Source organism: Bacillus rossius, chromosome 10, assembly GCF_032445375.1.
Source record: "Bacillus rossius redtenbacheri isolate Brsri chromosome 10, Brsri_v3, whole genome shotgun sequence".
NCBI classification, from domain to species: Eukaryota; Metazoa; Arthropoda; class Insecta; order Phasmatodea; family Bacillidae; genus Bacillus; species Bacillus rossius.
The window spans coordinates 47,896,895-47,918,816 of record NC_086337.1 but is presented as its reverse complement, the minus strand read 5'-3'; the positions used below and the strand labels follow the sequence as shown (position 1 = coordinate 47,918,816).

The following is a 21,922-nucleotide window of genomic DNA, read 5'->3' as shown; positions in this document are numbered from 1 at the left end:
CGACAGAAATGAAACCTCTTGCTTATTATATTATTAGGTAAAGGAAACGTAATTCTCTTTGCCTGAGGTCGCAGTACAAATAATATGCAGGTATTCAAGTATGCAAGTGTGCAAGTATGCAAGTGTGCAAGTGTGCAAGTATGCGAGTGTGCAAGTATACGAGTGTGCAAGCATGCGAGTGTGCAAGTATGCGAGTGTGCAAATATGCAAGCATACGAGTGTGTAAGCTCGCAAGTATGCAAGTGTGCAAGCGTGCAAGTATGAAAGTACGCTGAGTCATTTATATGACGGTTCCCCCATCGCGTACCTAACCATTCCCCTCACGCGATCCGAATTTTCGTAACGCTCAACAGCGAAGAAGTTTCACTTAAAAAAAAAAAACAAAAAAAAAAACTCTGCGGTGCGTGGCCGCCCGGTGGATGTCATGAAGTGCGTAGCATATTTCTTATGGATGTTTCAGTCATTAAATATTTTTTCTGCAAATGCAAATTTGACTCATAGTTGACAGAAAAATACTTGTATCTATTGCTGTTATTTACCTAATTTTTACAGTAGCATCACGATAAATGTTTTATGCGATCTTTCTGTATTGTTTTATGTCTTGTTAGTGTTAATTTTGAAAATATATTTAATCAAAATATAATTTTTTTTTTCCTTAATCATGAACCTTGACCACTAATGGTGAACACCTGCAGCCGCCACTGACGCATGGCCAAAGTTCACAGCAATTCCTCTCACGCGTTTCTCTGACGATGACGCACTACTGCCTCTCTCGAGAGTGGTTTGTTTTGCAGCCAATTTGTTCCTAGTTTTTCCTGGTTTCCCCCGTCAGAGGAACTTCACAGACTCCCCCCTCACGGCTGGCCCCCGCGCCCTAGTGTCTGGAGTTCCAGACCCCGACCGCAAGGGGGTAGCACGCAGTGTTGCCACATCTACCGACAACTCCAGTTCGAACGACATCGATCAGAAACTGTCGAGAGGTGTAATGGTGAGATGGTGAACTGACGTAACGCAATGGTGAGGGAAACAGAAGAGGGCATGTATTTTTTTTTTCCGCGAAATAATCTGATTGCTCTTTAGACTGCAACAAAATGGTATGCCTGCAGTCAACGACTGTTCCCTCGTAATTGGCGGTCGTCTGCAGGTTCTGACAGTATAATTGTACCTGAAATAAACCCAGCCACCCATGAAACACAGACAATGCTACAAAGTTTTAAAATCCGTTTCGGCGTAGCCTTCAGGCGTAGGTAGATTTGGCCAGGAAATCTTTTCGCAAAATGTACTTTGCCTTACCGATAATCTCGAGTAATGGCAGAGCTGCTACTCATATAGGTGTGCGTAAGCGTGTGTATAGGTGTGTGGATGTGTCTGTTTTCTTTCGTTGGAGAAGTTTCATGTTTCATTACTAGAGACAAGATTTTGTGGTTTTTATTTCTACAAAAATTTAGTTTGTAAAACAGAAGATTTCGGTGTTATTGTTTGTATTGTTGTGCTCAAGGCGATGACAGGGTAGGAAGTGACTTCAACCACGTCGTAGCGATCCGTCTCTCGAACAATTCCTAGCTCCATAAGCCATGATACCTACATAAAAAAAATTGTGCGTGTACTTATGTACGTGCTTTAGCAGTTATACTTACTCGGAGTACATAAACCTAACTTTAATTTTTCATGCAAATAATTAATATAAATAGAATAATAAAATGACTGGAGTGATATTGGTATAGCACAAATTCAAAAAAATTAAAATATAAAATAAATACTTGGTAATCAATATTAATTTAAACACGTATATAAAATTGATTATTTCATTTAGTAAAATACATAATCTGACTAATGCAAATTAATAAATATATTGAATGTTTATTTTAATTATTATAATTAGGTATTAAATATTAATGTCATTTTATAATGCAAATAAATATATATACGGGAACAACACGTCACAAACACTCCCATGAAAACGGACAGGGGACTACTAAAACCTTCCACAGACACTCCCTGCCAGCTTACGAACAACCTGACATCATAATACAGTACACTCCCGATTACCCGCGAAATTAAGTGGCAGGGCCACCTCAGATAGTGAAAATCGCGGATAATCCGCAAAAGAGAGGAAAATGGGAAACAAAAATTGAATCATTAATTTCAACTTAAAAATCTAAACATTTATGTACAGTAAAAGTTATAATTAAAGTACAATTTTTTAAATGATGCTAGAATTTTAGTATTTTACTGAGTAATTAACATACAATACATTTCAGTAATGTAAACATAAAATTGTTCAACCATACGACTAGAAACAAAGTGCGACAGAAACAAAAATAGCAACGCATATCAGCTTACTGAGTGAGTTCCGAGAAGGCCGGTGGCGTTTTACTGTATACTGCACACAATACACTCGTCAGTAGAGTTGAAATTTGCTCACTTGTAATAAAATACATATTTACATATGTGCTGTATTTTTTCGTAGCATGCGCGGATAATAGGGAGTTTACTGTACATAGGTACGGCAACATAACATCACTAATATTTACAATAAATAAATTTTGTTAGTTATATTGGCCAGTATTCAATATCAATCACTGAAGTATATTATTAAAAAGCAAATTTTTTTATTTGTATGTAGCCTTATTTTTTTCATCCTGTCACTTATTGTCGCATGCTGCGTGCGCATCGTAAAAACTCGTTCTCATCATTTTTTTTGTTCACAACGCGCGTATGGAAGGAAGAAGAAAAGGAAGGAACCCGAGAAGGACGTCGTCCGCCAAGGCGCGAGCACCTGCTCGGCCGGGGAACACGCGGAGCCAATCACGTCGCTCGTCGCTCGTCGCTCGTCGCTCGTCGCCGCCACAAGGCCGGGGCTTTGACGGCGCGGCGACGGGACGGGAGGCCTTGCCGCCTCCAAGGCGGCGGCGGCGGCGGCGGGAAACCGGAAGCAGCGGAGCGGGGTTGACAGCCACGTGTCCGACCCGCGGGGTTTTCGGTTGGTTCTTTTATTTTTTCCAGCACCCCAGTCGAAAAAAAAAAATTAGGGGGTTTGTCTGCGAAGTCGGTTTACGGACGATAATTTTACGTGATAACGTCATAAGAAAACATTGATGAAAATTTGCATATATATTTTTTTTAATTTTCAAATATTATTTACAATTTTTTTTTTGCAAATTTAATTTAAATAATTTGTTTAAATACAATCACGAACAATTAGTTAAAAAGCCGGTCTTAACCTGTTTGATATTATAGAAGATTTTTTTGCGCACGGTGGTTGGTCGGTTCTTGCACGCTCGGCTCAGGCGGAACGTGACACTTTTTCGTTCGTGCAGCCGGTGTTCAACGATTTACAAGACGTTATCACGTCAAAAAAAAACACAAGTCTATGACACCCTTTGTTTTCATTTTCTATATTAATTTTAAATAAAAAAATCAATTACAAAAATTAACATGCTTTATTACATTTTACAAATTAGAAAGTACGTTACAGACGTACGAAACACAGTTTGATTTCTTCTTATTCTAACTAACCCTTTAAAAAATTCATTCAAGTAACAGATAAATAATATTTCATTTTTTTAAAAAATAAGATACATCTAAACGGAAGGTTTTCTATACGCTAAATATAAAAAAGTTAAGTGTTTGAAAAAATTCATGATATTCACCAAACTGCAGGCATTTTAATGAAAAAAAAAAAAGTAATGTCAAAAAGCATGGGTTTTATTCATCATGGGTTAGTTGTTTTTTTTTAAAGCCCAGTTTTGCCAACAAAACGAAGCCTGACTGGCTACCTAGGCCGCGTTACCTGCCCACAGGTCTGACAGCAATTTCAATTTACGAGTGCCGCGAGTAGAGTAACATAGAGTGTTCTGGTCTAGGGTTCTGTGCTTGCAAGTTTGATAAGTAACTGGGTGCAATGACGAATACAGAAACCCGTGAAGGAGAGAGAGAGGGTAGGCTCTGGAGTTCAAAATCTTGTGTTTTTTTTTCCGCCAGTTACTTCCAGGCAAAATGATTTATTCTAATGCAAGTTATGGTCAGGAAAGAAAAATGAAAAAATAAAAAGTCATTAGAGAGATACATTAACACTTCAAGCGTTGGCAACAGAAAATTATGTTAGATTTGGAAATTTTTTTTGTAAACCCAACTTAATGGTAATAAGTAGGCCTGGAAAAATTGGCGATTTGAATGATGTCCAGGATAGACTCCACGATTCTCTGCGTACTTGGGCAACGTCGCCTGTTCATTGGCTGCTGATTTGCGAGGCTTCTCAACAGGGTAACTTGTGTTTCGATACTTCTTTGATTGATGGTCTCTCATTGGTTAGGAGTCCTCCAGAGTAACAGCGAACCAATAACAGAAACAGCAGTAAGATATAATTATTTGAATTTTAGCATATCTCGAAATGAATCCGCGAATTATAGTCCGGTCTCTGGTAATTAGTAGGGGCAGGTATTTTTTTTGCGAATATCTCTGACCACACATTAGACTGCAATAAGGTAGGTATGCCTGCGCTAGAAATTGTTGGCCTGTAATTGGTGAATTGGTGGTCGTCTGCAAAGAAGGCATTGCCCTATATATTCTCCGGGCCAGTCAGGACGTGTTGGCTTCAGAGCTGAATGGCTGTGATTGGTGTGCCGACAGTAGGATTGCAACTGAAATAAACCCAGCCAACCACGAAACACATACGATGCTACAGTTTTTTAACACGAAATCTTATCGCAAAAACTACATGGTAGGGGCAGGCATTTTTCGCGAATAAATCTGAACGCCTATTAGATTGCAACAAGGTATACCCGCACATGGGGTTTCTTCCTTGTGATTGGCGGGCGTCTGCGAGATAAATCGTTGCCTTGTTTGACCAAGCCACTCAGGACGCGTTTGCTTCAGCACTGAATTACTGTGATTGGTGTTGTAACAATCGACATGCGCATGAAATTCACCCAACCACGAAACACAGACGATGCTAGTGTTTTATTTCATAACTAATCTTGAAATCTTTTCGCGGAATATGCATGACCCTATACATGGTCCTAGAAATATGGCAGAATCCACATGGTTTTTCATATATTATCCCACACCTTACAGTTCAGTTTATATTTTAAAATTTTTATATGTTACGGCTTAGTAAGTACAGGACGTAGCTTTGGACATTTATTCATTTGTGGACCGGTGTACTAATGATAGTTGAATTTGCTCTTATGAATCAATAATTTATGTTTCGCCATGTTGACAAATATAAGGCTCTAACGAAGTATGTAAACCTGGGAAGATATTATTTATGCCCTGTCAAACCAAAAAAAAAAAAATTGATAATTAACTTAAAATTGAAATTACATAAAAAATTAATTGCAAAATCAAAGTCCGCAGGACTTAATATTCCTCAAGGTCTACAGCCAATTCAACTTTATCATGTCCTTGAATACTTCAGTATTTGATAATTATCTTAAGGTTGCAATACATTCAATCTCTCTTACTGAGTGAATTCTCACACAATACAAGTTATTCTTCCAGAATATTTTAATTATTTATTATTTTCTGATGAGGAAACCACAATAAAACCAATTTTAAAAAAATGTTTGAAACGAACATATTTTAAGGAATCGAAGAATTAAAACCCCTTAATAATCAAAATGGTAGTGACTTCATGTGTTATAATTCCAAAGATGTTAAATTAAAAAAAAAAAACTTGGATTTGATTCAAAGCAAAATTTGGTGGCATGAAACAGTCTTTAACAACGAATTATGTACTTTTTTTATAAACATAGTTGAGCCGCGCATGAGACACGCTAAGTGTTGGGGATTCCTCCAGCTGTTAGTTGCACAGCGGTTAAGTCATTAGCGGGAATGTTTCCTCCGTGTTTCACGCGATGGTACTTTCCTCCGCGTGTTGTTGCTCCTTGTGCTTCTATCTCTCTCTATCTCTACTCCCCCCACCCATCTTCTAATCGACATCAAGCTGTGGTTTTCCTCATACGCAGGTGCAAAGGTATGACCCACATCCTACCTAGTCCATCGTACTCCAAACACGTTGATGCTAAAACCAAAGGACAACTAGTTTTATTTTAAAAAACCGTGCAGTCCATTTATAAAGAAATAAAGCTAAATATATATATATATCTCTTTGAAATATTAAAACAAAAAGATGTAGTTATGACGGTAGATTTCTCATTACTATAACCAAATCACTAAGCAAAGGAAAAATTGGTTAATTCATTGACCTTCAGGATGGACTGCAAAATCCTCTGTTCACTCAGGCTGATTTCATGTGACCTTGGCTCTTGAATTTTGAGACGTCTTTGGCTGGGTTGTGGTATGATCCGTTGTTGTTTTTCTTTGAACGATGGTGTGGGTTATTTGCTCTGAGGTCTCCAGGTATATGTAAACTTACGGCCAATTTAAAAGCAGCACAAACGTAGAATTGTTTGAATTATATGCTTTCGCGGAATGAATTCCCTAATATTTCCAGTCTCTACATACATATATTTATTTATTTATTCAAGTTGGTTTTATGGCGTTAAAAAACGTAACCTACTCCTGTTCAACCCACATAAAGAACACAATATGGCCTCAACCAATCAACAAATATCATAGTCCTGATTTGTGTGACGAATATGGAGTCTGATGGAAAAGAACGCGAATTTTGTTGGTCTCTTCTATAGCGTTTATGATCATCTGCTTCAATGGCGCTGGTTTCCTTTTTTTTCCCCGCATACCATTGAGGGTGGTGATGGAAAAAAAAAAAAGGAGCCGAGGCGGAAGATACGAAACACAAAAAACGAAGCGGCAATGGTAATCCCGAAAGCCCCCATTCAATCAGCAACGTCATCTCGACGTCCTGAATGATGGGGCGCCATGGGCTTCCCTGCATTGTTGGATGGCTGTGGAGGGAAGGAAGGGGGTGGTAAGATAAACGAACCTATCGCTAAAAGACCGACGACCGGGTCTGTTGTGCAGTCTCCCGCCGACCGACCGACCGCGCCACGGAGAAACGCGCCATGGAGGAAGCCTTCGGGCGGAGGGCGGGAGGAGAATTAACTTTCTCGATGGCCGGTTGTTCACCCGCGCAAATCCAGCTACACTACAGTCCAGATGATCCGAGCAATCTGGGAGTCCTGTTCTCTGTTGTTCGGTCTGGTCAACCAATGCTCGGCATTCGCCTGGAAAAATATGCCTACTTTTAAACCTCTTCCAACTGACAAGAAGTTATATATTTTTAAGCTTTATTGCAAGGGGCGTATTCAGGGCCATGACCATCACCCCCCTTTTAAAGCAACTCATTAATCAGCTTACAATCAAATACATTAGAGACTAACACCGGACAAATCCACAGTTTTTTTTATTTTGTAAAAAAACCTGGTGTTGTTTTAACGTCAGTCCGATAGATGGCAGACGGTATGCCCAGTATGAAGGATGTAGGCTATCTGTTTAATACACATGGTACCAAAATTATGACAAAGAAAATAAATTTATTTTCTGTTAGAAAAACGTTTTTTTTTTTTTTAAATCATTGTACAGATTTATGGGGGAAAATTGACCTTCAGTACGTTAACTTCCTTAAAAAGAAATTGATCATGTTTGACACCAGATAAATTAATATATAATGCACAATTTATCTATAAAATAGCATTCACGCCTCTTGCCGCTAGGTTATTTTCCACTCTCTCCCCTGTGTTGTTAGTATATATGTATCTGTCCGGTATTAGTCTCTAGTGTGTTAGTTAAAGAGACTCATGTATGGCTCCATTTATGGTAACTGAATATGTAAAATTATAGAGTAGCTTGCTTTTTAAATACGTATTGGCACATTAACCGGAGGCAGTGGTAGGGCAGGTTATTTTTACGTATTTAAGGTTTTGAAAAAAGCACTTTCCGGTCTTCAGATAGCCTTAAAATGAGTTTTAAGGCATAAAAATTTTAAAATTTTTCTGGGAAGGATCTTTCTTGTCTAGGGGGTATTCCATACTAATCCCCCCCTCCCAATTCTCCAAGACCCACAAAAAAAAAAGGACTATAAAATATATTTTCTTATAGTTACTATTTTAACCCCAACCCCACCCCCGTCTTCCACAAATTCTAGCCACAGCTATGCTTACAGACTTATGAGAAAACACCTATAAAAGAATCCAAAAGTGCTCGGATTACCTGGAACAGCCTGTACCTCGGATCCGCTCCGGTCATTCCGGGAAAAAACGACTTCTGCGCCAGGTGGTCTACAATTCTTTAGCTTTGCCACTCAGTTACTCTGATTGGCTGCTTGAGAAGCGAGGGCGTGGCAAAAGGGGAGGGATGAGGGTTTTCTTTCTAAGTAAATTAATACTGAACTACCCAGTATGAATAAATCATTTGGGGCAGGAAGTTAGGTAGCTAGTGTGTTAAATCATTGCCATGTCAGTAATCAAAGAAAAAATGAAAAATAAAAACACCCCAACCCACTTTTCCCATATATATATATAAAAGTATATATATATATAAGTATATATATAAGTATATATATATATAAGTATATATACCTACCTTTTTTTATCTTTTTGTTTATGATTAAGTCTTATGCTGATTCCTTGCTTATGTGTTGTTAACATCTTTGTTTTGTTTTGTTTTATTATGATATTTTGGCGATTGTTTCTAGGTAATTCCTTTCAAACTACCAAACACACTTCTAGCATTCTAGCATTTTCCACGCGGCTCTAGAAAAATAAGGGGGGGGGGGGTAGAGGGTGGTGGTAGGGACTATAGCGTCTCCCAAGCTGATTTTTTAAAAATGTTATTTAATATGGAATTTTTATGTTTACCTAAATACTTAAATTCATGCGTTAGTCTTTTCTTTCATCAAAAATGTTCTCTAAATTTTTTAATGTTGTGTTTCATAACTGCTTTCTTTCTTTGTACGATAGTCCCTAGATCTTTCGCAGACCTGACCAAACAGAAAACATTTCTGTACTTTTGACAAAAATCCCTACGGAAACCAGTTACCAAGAAATGGTTTGTAATGCATACTACAAGGAAGATATTGTCACTTTGTACAACACATAGATAATATTATTTTTGCATAAATATTAAATACGTTTTTCGAGATTATACTGATTATTTTATACATAAAATTATGTTTTAATTAAAGACAAATATATTTTAAAGAATGGAATAGATATTCGAATATACAATTATTTGATTTTTTGTTTTGTTTTATCATGCTTATTAAAGAGCGCAATTAATACTGGAAAGTTATTCAGGGAACGGTTTCAAATAACTTTAACTATTGGAGGTGCTGGGACAACACAAATCATAAATCCTCGGGTAAGAATCCCAGCATTACTGCGATCACTATTTTATATTGATGTAGTAGTTGTTTTTCATGTAAATGTACAAAATTTACAAACATTAGTGATTTATCTTTGAAAGATTTGTGCAATGGGAGTGCATGACTTGATGTAAGCTTTTGGACATACGCCATTGCTAAGCACTTTTTCTGCTTAAATTGTGGTTTTTGTCTTTTGGGTATTTTTTTAGTTTTCTTCTACAGAAAAAGTGCTTAGCAATGGCGTATGTCCAAAAGCTTACATCAAGTCATTTGTGATTTAACTTGAATATTTCTGTTCCAATTGTATATATATATATATATATATATATATATATATATATTTGCAGCGTGGACACGTGATCAGGAGCAGCAAGCAGCGACGAATGACGTAGCTCGGAGCGGAGTGTGAGTACCCTACTCTCCACTCACCACATATCAAGGGGAATAGAGGTACTACGTAACTCGAGATGCAAAAAAAAAAAAAAAAACTAGGTTCATACAAGACAAATTTAACATGCTGTGTAAATGACCCAAAACAATAAACAACAATTGACGTGTGTCCACAAACTTGACAAACAGCAGAAATGCAAAATAACTAACAAGGAAGAGAACAGTCAACGGTTAACATTTAGAGCTCTCCGAATAGAATCAATCCAACACTACAATACTCGTCATCCATAGAGAGCTGCAAAATTCGCGGATTCATTCGGTGATAGGCTAGAATTAAAACACATATACCTCTTAGATAATTTTGCTATTGGCTTACTGTTCATCTGGACGAATCTCAAACCAGTTATAAACACCCAATCAAAGAAGGATCGAATCACAGACAAACCAACTGAGATGACTTACAAGTCGGCAGCCAATGAACTTGCGTTATTTGCCCGAGTGTACAGGGGTATGTGCAGTCTATCCTGAAGGCCATCGAAACCGCGAATTTTGCAGGTCTCTAGACTCATCCACAATTGGCGCAACATAAACTCAGGGTTAAAGCGGTTGAAGAGCGGTATCGCAGGCCACACCACTGCCGTCACATCACAGAGGTTTGTAAACCTCACCTCAAAACCCGAGTCACAGTTAGAACACACACCCTTCAGATCAGGCGGCCCGGAGATGCTGGAGCGCAGGCCAGAGGCCGGGGTCCCGTCGCGCTTGATCGCCCGCCGATTACGTCTCCCTCCTCGTTAACCCTCTCGCTTCCTTCCTGTCCTAACACCCCCCCCTTCCCTACCCCTTCCCTGCCCAAACCGGCGCGAGCCCCCTCGGTCAAAGAACAGAAAGCCTTCATTTCACAGACGAGAGAGCCACACCCGAAGTTCCCCGAAGTTAATGCTCGCTTTTTTTATTTTTGATTTCACAGTATCTTTAATGTAGCTATCCTAACCAAACCAACCGTCCACAATGTTTTAAAGTATTTATAATGTAGCTAACCTAACCTAATTGACCATTATTTATCATGAGTTACAATGAACAAAAAAGAAACCCCCGAAGATGCACGATCGGACATTTGGCTCTCTCGTCTGTGAAAAGAAGGCTTCCCGTCAAAGAACATACCGTCACACGCATACAGAGTGAGTCTGAATTCGACAAACAAACTTCGGCTTCCAAGGTCATCACGACGAAATACGTTTGAAAACATCTATATACGTCTTATGATGGACTCGCAACTATCCGTCTCATCCGTCTGTCGATCACGTGACACACAGCCAATCAGATGGCCCGAAAAATTTCCATCCGTCCGTCAAATCGAAACCTTTCCAAGCTTTAACTTTTGACGGACGGATGAATTTATAACCTAAAAAAAAAGTCTGAAAGACATTTTTAGTTAAAACCTTAATTCATTTTCCCCCATTATTTTGTTATATTTGTTTTAAATATTCTTTAATTCATGTTATTGTTCCCCCCAAGTGACGAAAACCACATTGACAGGTTTTTTTTTTTTTACTAGTGTGTTTTCATATTTCTACAATTTGACTTGATTTTTTTTTGTATCATGCTTATTAATGTGCTCAGTTAATACTCGACAGCAATTCAGGGCACGGAGATACTGTGATAAGATAACACAAAGCAAGAATCCGAACCCAGTATAACTGCGAACACTATTTATCCGTGGCGTCCGTGAACATGCCGAGCGGTTCAAAACACGTGATTGACAGACGGACGGGAAAACAAACGGGTTACGGATTTTCGTGAGTCCAGCATTATACTCTAAGATGAATCTTGTGAGCTCATGAGAAATTGTTGAAACTTACTGGAGAATCAGTGATATCCGCTGGTAAGACAGTGACATTCAGTTACTGAAACAAACTGCAGAAATCCGCCCATTCAAGTGGACCAGTTTGAAAAAAAATTGAGTTGGAAGAAATTAATTTAGTTCGAATTTCAGAATGGTAGAAGGCAGTGGGACTGGAGAAACGCCATGTTCAAAGAGTGACAATTAGTTGTTTTTTTTCAGAACAACTTTTTCGAAATCCATGACCTTGCGAGGAAACAGTGACCGAAACCGCGAGTATTGAGAAAGAGGTGTTCAAACAAAACAGATTAGATGACTCACTGCGAAAAGGGGGTGTAGAAGGGAGGGTTACAGTCGAAAAACTAGTTTTTTTTTTCTCCCCCGATTCCCGTTTCCCTTTCTAATCGGATTCCCCTCCCCACAAAAACACTTCACAACCTTTCAATTTACCTGTGGCATGGGCTGGCGTTTCAAGTCACGTGACCAGGACGGTTTAGTCATCACCGGGTTGCTACAGCGCTAGAAGGTGGAAGGGGGGAAATTTTTCCTTTTACGGCGCGCGAAATCTGCACAGACAGGTGCAAAACGCTTGCTTATGTTCTTCCCTTTCCAACGCCGCTCCAGCTCTTTTCTCCAGCACACACACACACAGGCACACACACACAATAGGTCTCATTTTCACCCCCTACCCCCCTCGCACGGAGCCGCGGGGTTCCGCTCACTTCCCCTCCAACCACGCCTCTCCCCCACACCGGCGAAGGCTGCCGGACCATTATCACCAGCTGACTGCGCCCGGCCGGGCAGACGTAACCTATCCCTCGCAGAGAGAGGTTGTGCCGTCCGCGGAGTGTGCCGTGTCGTGCCGTGCGTTGTTTTTCGCGAGGCGTTCGTGTGCCAGGACTTATATAAAAAAACAAAAACAGTGCAGCGATCAACCCGCCCGCCCCTGCAACGGGACTTACTGGTGAGTGCATCCTCCGTCGTAGCGCCGTTTGCGAATCCCTTCTGGGATGTACCTTCCCTGGCAAACAAGGCCCGTCTGCAATGACAATTTCCCAGTCGCTTAATTTGGTCCATGCGACCCTCTTGTCTCAGGAAACAGCGGCCAACTTTGGACGTTCTGTCCTAATCTGAATCTGTGTGCTTTGGCAGCGTAGAAGAAGAAGAACTTTAATAATATTTGCGGTTTCCGGTTCCAGTTAAAAAAAAAAAAAAAAGAGTTATCTGAAACAGAAAGGAATGGACGGGGTGTAATACGAAGCCAGGAAGACCGAGACGAGATATTTATCAGTGTCATTATTAATGCATGAAAACAAACAAAAAAAATATCGAAGAAAAAAAAACACTTATTTTGTCGCTTTATATTTTTCTCTCTTTCTGGTGACTACTTTAGAAATCAGTAGATTCGGACATCGCAATTGTAGACAGAGCAGATTTCCGTGCGACAATGCGACGTCATTCAGATTAGGATAAGGACACGGACCTCCCACAGGTTCCATTAACGGATTAGAATACTTAGTTATGTTGCTTCTAATATTTTTTTTGTACATGGTTATAATCAATTAATAATATAACCACATTAATATGTTTACAAGAGGCATTTTTTTTTACGAAACAAGTCCTTATGTAATGGTTTATATGAACTTAAAGGCAAATTGTTTTGTGAGGCCTAGCATGCAATAAAATAATTAAATCCCTTGGTATATCGTTTTGGATTAAACTTCCGTATTGTAGCCTTCGTCTTAAAACTCTTTATTTTTAATATTTTACTCATGAATCAATAATACATTATTCCAAAATTGTGTACCACGTTATTTTATTCTTTCAGGACTGACATTGAAATTTGTCTTTTAAGTTCATAAAAACCATTAACTAATGATTGTTTAGAAGCAAAAAAGTTTCATAAACAATTGGTTTGTTATATTACGAATTTATTTAAAACTATACGAATCAAAATAGTTTAGGATACTAACCCATTAAGCTCGTTGAAATCGGTGGCTAGAGCTTCCGGACGACGCCAGAGTTTCCGGTCCACGTAGGACCTTACGCTGCCGAAGGCAATGAAAAACCACTGCAGCTTGTATCTTCGTTAAATATTACGTTACATAAAAAAACGTATTGGTGCACCAAATGAAACTTTATGATAGTGAAACTAACCTGTATATTATATTTGGTAAACTAAAGTAGTCATAGTAAAAAGTAATCCCCAGTTTTAAATGACCTAAAAAAAAACTGGTTTTACAATATTGTAATACACATTCTTATCATTGTTTCCTCAACGGTCCTGGTAGCTTGGGGGTGAAGTGTGGTACCCGTCGTTGGCAGGTTATGCTTCCGTTTCATCTCAAAGCGTTATGATGCACTTCAGCGACGTATTTATTTGTCTGTATAATTATGAAAATAACCGATACTCACAGTTTTATCACCAATGTAGTGGTAGGAAAAATAAAATATATTAGTAATGTCTTTTTTGGTTATAAAATTTAAATTAAATAATTCAAAAGAATTTTTTTTTGTCGAAACTTAAAACATAGTCAGTATGCTAATTAATCCCCAATTCCTATTCCTGTCGCTATTCCAAGGACGCGCGTTGTCTTTGCAAACAGTTTTTGGTGGTGATTAGTGAATATGCGTTTGAGTTACAAACATCCAGACATCAAAACTTTCACAGGACAGTAAAATATGTTAACCCAGTGCCTACATCCAATATATTACTTGCCATTCGATTAGGATCAGAAATAAGAAAGATTATAGTCTGTGTGAAAAAAAAGTTTTTAAAATAATTACGGTATTACAAAATATCGGCGACATTGTATTTTTTTCCTTTGCACTATGACTGAATGCGCTACTGTTTAAAACATGCATTTTTCGGTTAATCCCTTTAATACACAAATGCGAAAATTACGATATTTTATCATGTAATCATATGGAAATCCCAATTTTTTTTAGCTTACAACATTTCTTGCTTTTAGATCATTAACAGCATGAATTCAAGGCTACTTGTATTCTAGCCTAATAACAGCTTACCAGCATTGTGATTTAATATTTTTGCAACCAAAATTACCCCATTTTCACCCCCATAAAGCACGGAATTTCGTAATAATATGTAGCATGTGTATACTAAACCACATTTCGGGCTACATGTTCCAAGTTTTATTGAAATCGGTTCAGTAGTGTTGAAGGTAACAAGCATCTAAACACAAAACGCACTAACTTTCTCAATTATTATGCATTAGTGGGTTGAATATTATATTATATCTACTATGAAAATAGGCTCTACCATTCAGTTATAATATCTTACAGCAAAACTGATCAAAAAATTAAAATATCTCGTTTAACAATTTTATTCACACCAAAATCGAGTTTTCCAAAGGAACAGTAATCAAAATATAGCACAAGTGAACTTCGCTGCGGTAATTTTTATTAAAACCATTTATATTTTTTTCTACTAGTATGATTTTTAATTTTTTCAAGCGTTGAGTTATGGAGTAAAATGGTACGGGGTGTGACATGTGGTTTATTACTCCCCCCTCTCGGATACGGAATAATGCCTGACACATGGAGCACAGAGTGTCGAGACTTAAGAATGCGCTTAAGTGCTTAAGTGTTTCGAAGGCACCGTAACGTACACGTGCCAGTTTGTAAAAGCGACACAAGCTTGACTATTCACAAACGTAACTAACTAGTGACAAGTTAAGCGTGCATAAGTAGAGCTTCTGCTTCACAAAGGTATGGACATGTGACAAGTGAAGAGCGAAAAGCGACCGACAAGTGGAGATTTATACTTTGACAAGGTCTTTTGCTTAACAAAAGTAACTTACGTGTCGGATTCGCTTGTCAAACTAAAAGATTTAACGACGAGGTTATTAAGCGTGGTCGAAACTGTGAAAAATTTGCCAGTAAGTAAAATAGGTTTTCTCATTTGCAAGTTTTTTTCTTACATAAAGCAGTCATCAGCTGACTTGTAAGGGTAATATGTATGAAAATCGTGTAGAGGAATATGTAAAAGAACCTTTTAGAAGAATATGTATTTTTAACTTGTAAAGGATAACGTAATAGAATATTGTAAAGGGAAAGAGAATACAAAGGAGGCGGAAGTTATTTAGTAACGTGGTTATATACCCACTTCAAATTGCATTTCGACTCAGCAAAATATTTTGCATGACCTGAAACAAGAATACATGTGAGACTATTTGAATCAAATTTAAGGGATTCCAAACTGAATTTATATCGTGCAAGTGTCCTGAATTGCAATGAATTTTGAGGTTAATATTTTGCATGTGAAAAGAAGCATAAGAAAATTTTAATGTACCCTGATATTGTACTCAGGTCACTCTGCGATGGATAATAACCTCAAAAACGGACTGAGTACAAAATCATAATTTACTGTCATGATGATCAGCTTTATGCAGTTTTCAATATTTTTAATTGAATCTGTTCAAGCATACGCTTGTAGTAGAAACTACGTGATACACATTCACTTTCAAATCAACATAAAATATATCAGGTATACTTATTCTCTTAAATATATCTGTTTAACTACAACTGTATGCCCATACAGAACAAATTTATAAATAATCTGTAGGTCCATAGGATGGGAACTCAGAGAAAATATAATTAATGATGAAATAGTAAAGTTTCTCTCAATTAAAAAACAAATAAAATTTATTTTTCTCCAGCACAAATATTTACGTTGCCTAATTTACGTTGCATAATTTTCCGTAAAAATAACATTTTAAACATTCTATCTGCATCCCCAAAATGAGAACTAACTATAATACAGAACTGCAAAATTCCAGTATAAAAGCCATGACATCATTATTATTTGTCTCAGATAAATTAATCCTACTGTATTAAGTTGTAAAATCTCTCAAATATTTCAAAAAATTGACACCAAAATAATGAACATACATTTCCTTAAGATAAATTTAAATGATGTAATTAAGTAGCAAGCAGCGTCCATTTACTTCTACTTGTGGTAACAAACAGAATATTAAAAATTGGAACTCCGACAGCTTATTATTAGACACCCACAATATTCGCGTCAAAAATAGTGTACAAAATAGTGTTCGTAGCAATTTTGTGTTCGGATTGTCCCAATACTTCCAATAGTTAAAGTTATTTGTAAACCGTTCCCTGAATAGCTTCCCAGAATTAACGGCGCACATTAATAATCATAACAATACAAAATACAGTCCAGTTATTAAATATTCGACTATTTTTTCCATGTTTAAAAAAAATATGCCTTAATGAAACTTCGAATAAAATATAAAATTATGCGTCAATTATCGTAATAAATAATTAGTACTATCCCGAAAATAAAAATTTAATATTTATGAAAAAATAACCTTAGTCATGTGCTGTACAAAGTTTCAGCATATTTCTTGGCAACTGATTTCGAAAGTAATCTTTTGTAAAAGTACTTTAAGATTTTTTTTTTCTGTGTAGATATGAAACTAAATGACTCCATATACATGTGACTCTAGCGCCATCTATTAGCGCGCGAACCAAGTTATTTATCATAAAATCCTCGTAACTATCTGGCGAGTGGCGGTCGCAAGAGGAAGGGCGGATATAAAAAAAACCTCCTCCTGAAGTTGTGAAAAAAAATACGCGAGATCTCAATGAAGGCAGTAAGTAGGGTGTTATTTTGGGTGATTCGGGTGAGCTGTCACAACACCTGGAATCATAAACCACACAGGAGGTGGTGCGTGTTGAGAATGATATTTTAACTGTCACTATCCTTCGCTGTTGATGTGGGAATTAAAGAAAAGTAACTAAAAACAATCTTTTTTTTCTTTCCCAATTCCCTCCCGAGATGAATGTCTGTGTACGCCACTGGAGGAGACCTCGTCTTCGGAAGTCACCGCACTTCAGCGACGTCTTTTGCTTCGCGAGCGTAAAAGAGCGGATATTTTGAAACTCCCCGCGCGCAACAGGCAAACGTCAACGATTTAATTCTTTTTTTTCTTCTTTGTTTTTGAATTTTTTTTTTGCGAACGCACGGAAGTGTGAGCGCGTCTTCCACCACAAAAAAAAAAAGCCGTCGTCGCCCGTTTCATCACGCGTCTGTTGTCCGCTGTCTGTCCGCTCGGCATCTGGTTACACCGCGCTCACTTGTTTCTCTGCAATCGGACGCGCTTGTTTTCTTCAACTCCTTCCCCTCCTCTTCGTAGCACCCCCTCCTCTTCTTCCTCCAGAGATTTCTCCAGGGGCGCATCTGGGCGCAGGGGCGATAAGCAGGGGCATTCCAAGTCGATAAGGTCGACGTCGCTATCACGAAGACGAGCCGCTGTCTCGCGTTGTCGCTCGTCATGTTTCAGAAGTTGACCAGGGGGGGTGGCGCCGTCTGCGTGATTACGTCAAGACGCACAAAACATTGACTGAAGTGTTGTGTTTGTATTGTGGCAACATATATAAATTCCTTTTAGGTTTTTTTTTCTTCAAAGAAATACCACCCATTGTAGCCGTTAATATGGTGCGACTCCCGGAAAATTTTTATACGGTTTTTTCGTTTCATGGTCCATAGACCCCAAAACCATCGCCGTGTGTATTTATCTCGAAAAACGTATTCCATATTTGTGGCATTACAGAACTATTTCTTAGCAACTGGTTCCTTAGGAATATTTTGTAAAAGTAAATACATTTATTTTCTGTATAGTTTATTAATTAAAACGTTCTGTCAGCTGTACAGTGTGTATGAAAAACAAAACCGTCAGCCTAGTAGTGATACCCAAGAATCATGCAGCACTTTCGTCCGCATAAGTTTTGCTTATAACTCCCCTCCCCCCTCTTCGCAGTTGAGAAAAATAGGGGTTTGACGGGAGGGGAATTAAATAATGCAATAATTCGTTCACGTCTTCGCGCATGTAGCGTGTTATTAAGTTGTAATGTTGTTAGTAACTCTACGACTCGCAATAAGTTTCTTTACGGTCTGCTTTTTTTTTACGATGCAGAGGAGAGAACTCTGCTACGCTGTGCTTAGGTAATTCATTAGTAAAAAAAATTCTGTGTACAGTCCCTGGTTGCTTGGCTTGTTTCAGGAATCATAATGGCGCGAAGGGGGGGCGATGTGATTGGACGGCAATATTTTTTTTACAACCAACCACAATAGTCGCACAAGTGATGTCAGCGCGAAATAAAAAGTCGAGGCACAGACTTAACGGTTAGAGAGATTTTATTTAGTCGCGCTTCTGACGCGGCAAAATGAGCGCCAGAATTTTCTTTCCGAAATATATGGTTAGGTGAATTGGTAACACTGTCATCATGTATCTTGGTATTTGAATATTTGTTCACTAGATGCGTTTGTGAAATCTTTGAAATGTATTCACGTTCAGTAGTAGTTGGAAATAGGGGGTTCAAGCACAGGCGGAGGAGCCAGGAGCCCGCCATCTTGGATGACGTCATCGGCGGCCATCTTGGATGACGTCATCGGCGGCCATCTTGGATGACGTCATCATGACCTTTGACCTTGACCTTGTCAATCTATGCTAATCTATGCTAATCTATGCTAATCTATGCCAATCTATGCCAATCTACGCTAATCTATGCCAATCCATATGCTAATCTATGCTAATCCGTATGCTAATCTATGCCAATCCGTATGCTAATCTATGCTAATCTGTATGCTAATCTGTATGCTAATCCATGCCAATCCATGCTAATCCATCCGCCATTTTGTATTTCTAGAAATTTCCACCAACTTCGAATCGTGACGTCACCGTTGCACTTTGTGTCACGGACGCCATCTTGGATTTGAATTTTTTTTTCGAACTTTGAAATTCGATGTAAACATCAACCGCCATCTTATTTTCGTCTGCTGGTGGCCGCCATCTTGTTTTCGTCTGCTGGTGGCCGCCATCTTGTTTCGTCTGCTGGAGGCAGCCATCTTGCGACGTCATATAGTTCTGTTGGTCGCCACCAGATAGCAGCAGGGATTATTTTATTTTTTTTCTTTAACTAAAATAATTTCAGTGCCGAGGCTGGGATTCGATCCATGGGACGTGAAAACGTCCAGGATGTCGTGGTTACGAGGCGGACACCTTGACCACTAGACCACGAGACCAATTGGGATATGGTGGAATAAATAATCTATATATGCCACGTACTGACGTCAAGTTTTATGATAAAAGGGGGGAGGGTGTCTTTGCCTTCCCAAATGCATGAAATTCAAATTATTATTATACCATCGCCATCTTTAATTCCAGCACAGACTACCAGATGGCGCCAAATTCAAAAATTAGTTGCCAGAGGCGCCGCCATCTTGGTTCTCAAGTTGGCTGGCAGGTGTCGCATGCCGCCATCTTGGTTCTCAAGTTGGCTGGTAGATGTCGCTAGTATCGCGCGCCAAATTCAAAAATTAGTTGCCAGAGGCGCCGCCATCTTGGTTCTCAAGTTGGCTGGTAGATGTCGCTAGTATCGCGCGCCAAATTCAAAAATTAGTTGCCAGAAGCGCCGCCATCTTGGTTCTCAAGTTGGCTGGTAGATGGTGCCACCGTCACCATATTTTAGTTCATACAATCGATACCAGATGACGCCACCATCGCCATCTTTAGTTCCTAGTGTTGCTACCAGAGTGTGCCACCGTCGCCATCTTTAATTCTTAAAGTTACTGCCGGAGTGCGCCACCGTCGCCATCTTTAATTCTTAAAGTTACTGCCGGATGGCGCCAAGTGTTATGCAATGTGTAACCAGTCGAGATAAGTTTGGAACCTGTAGCCATATTATTATTAATTAATAATGTATGTTTATTAAATATGATAGAGTATTTATAAAATATTGGTGTTGTGTAGAGACTCTCTCTTCTTCTCGTAGTGGCGGAAGACATCTCGAAGGTAGTGTTAGAATTTATGTATTAAAGCAATCACTCTAGCTGAGGAGACTAATAACTTATAGTTACAATTCAATAATATCGGCAATTTAATGTTTTGATATTAAAGCAAACAACGTAAATGTTAAACACATATTTATTTAAATCTTATTACAAACAGCAAGGGGTAAGAACAATCGATGATTTAAAAGAAGTAAATAACGAGTAATAAAATCACTTAATATTCACACACTACACATCATAGTGACAAAGGCAACATTAACTCGAGACCCAATTATACATAGTAGTATGGGTGGTCGAATAGCCAGAATTTAAGTAGCTGAACATTACAATGGGCGCAATGGAATTTGCCATACAGTTTTATACATTTATCCAGGCGGTTTCCATAAGTCTTTAAAAGTTTGTTGAAGCTAGGACAGTTTCTTTCATTATGTAAATCAACAATGTTGGCACTGCACAGTTCACTAAAGATACTTTTCTGTTTGTCTCCTAGGACGTATACTACATCTCCTTCTTCAGGGTTGACGATGTCACATAACACTGATGAGATTTGGTCAAAGCTCACTTCACCTTCGTTCCACGAGAGTCCATGCACTTCATAAGTCAGTTTACGATTCTCGCTTTGCGACAGCCTGTCTAGTTCGGACCAGTCACATGGTGGTTTGAATATGTATTCATAGGTCCTCAATACATCACCGTCCTCGATGAACATTGCTGCAAGTTGCTTAACCACATACCCCTTTTGTGATGTGAGGCACTGAATGTTGCAGAGAAATAATGACATTTTTTTTGCCAGTACTCACGATAACTGATGTGTGAAGCTGTGCTAGCTCTGCAAGGCTGATGCTAGTTCTACAGGTATGACTGCAAGGCTGCAGTGCTGATGTTGTCTCTAGGATGCTGAATGTCAGACTGGTTGTAACAACCTTTGGTGTCGTAGTACACACAAATTTACAATTCGTCTTCATCACTATCCCCCAAGCCACTATCCGTTCCTTCATCCACATCTTCGTTCACCTCTTGCGCTTCCTTTGCGGCCTCGATGCAGGTCATAACAGCATGATATAAATAGGTAATAAATATCTCTTCCTCAGGGAACTCAGTGAGAATGTTGAGGGTGGAGGATGTAAGGTGGTAATGTATATCATTAAAGTCCATACCTATGTAGCGACGTACTACATCCATTACAAATTCCCGAACACCGTCCATCGTAACACTGTTTAAATTACAATCGCAAACACTCTCCGCGTAAACACTGGTGGAAGCCATGATGATGAGAGCGTGGTTAGAAGCAGACTACCACGTTAGCGGAGCGATGCTGTGAGGCCCCAGACTCGCTCGAAATAACCTGCACAACACATTCCAAAAACATGACGTAGCCTATGGTTGACGGCACAAACACCCTGAGTGGCTCTGCGTGTTTCCTCCTGCCCGAACACGCGCTGCTGTGAAAGCCTCTTCCCGAGCACAGACGTCACTCCCGCAGCAGACAAAACAGGCGTATGCTACAGGAGCTAGAACAATTGAATAGCCAAATATATATTTAGACTACCCAACTTCATAAATGACATGA

The 21,922-nt window shown here is 38.8% G+C and overlaps 2 protein-coding genes across 3 annotated transcripts in view; both read left to right on the top strand.

Moving 5' to 3' along the window:
- The window catches only part of LOC134536337 (uncharacterized), a 108,285-nt gene that overhangs the window by 63,643 nt on the left and 22,720 nt on the right, over window positions 1-21,922 (top strand). The gene's annotated exons all lie outside the window — the stretch shown is intronic.
- The window catches only part of LOC134536096 (sodium-independent sulfate anion transporter-like), a 123,731-nt gene continuing 114,094 nt past the window's right edge, over window positions 12,286-21,922 (top strand). For both annotated transcript variants that reach the window (XM_063375634.1, XM_063375633.1), the window contains exon 1: window positions 12,286-12,483. The gene's annotated coding sequence lies outside the window, so the exon portion shown is untranslated. The remainder of the gene's footprint in view (window positions 12,484-21,922) is intronic.